This window comes from Plasmopara halstedii, assembly GCF_900000015.1.
Source record: "Plasmopara halstedii genome assembly, contig: Scaffold_1651, whole genome shotgun sequence".
Lineage (NCBI taxonomy): Eukaryota > Oomycota > Peronosporomycetes > Peronosporales > Peronosporaceae > Plasmopara > Plasmopara halstedii.
The window spans coordinates 585,110-585,712 of record NW_020188562.1 but is presented as its reverse complement, the minus strand read 5'-3'; positions in this window follow the sequence as shown (position 1 = coordinate 585,712).

Below are 603 nucleotides of genomic sequence, written 5' to 3'. Positions count from 1 at the left end.
TAAAACCTCTATAGAGAGGAGACTGCGAAGTCTGCAAGACGCAGGGCGTTGACCCTGTGTCTCCCGTAGACCATAGTGCACAGCTATATACCCTTATCAACGGTACAACGGGAGAGGAAGACGGCGACGTCATATTCACGCGGTGAATGCTCGTCTTGAGCTGAACGAGATGTCCTTCGAAGACTTGAGCGGTGCCTTGAAGGCAGGAAATTTAGCCTAGGTGGTCATTATAAGACCGAACGAGGTGATTGACCCGTCGCCGCTTCTGGGTGAAGCTGTGCTGAAGGACTCTAAGAGGGTGCTTAACGCACTAAGTGGATCATCGATCCTGAAAAATCCATCGGATCCGTATTATCCTTTGGTAAAGGCATTCCAAGACGTCGTCTCCAAAGACCCGCCGTCTGGCCTACCTCCGGACTGAGGTTGCGTCATGAGATCGACCTGGTTTACGGGAACCAAATACTGCGTAACACGCCAATAAACCATGCCCAAGGATCAGTGTGACGTCATTGATGCCTTTTTCTGTACGTAGCACGGGACAGGAATGGTGCGTGAGAGCAAGTCTCCCCATTCGACACCCACATTTTGTGTCTGGAAGCCGAA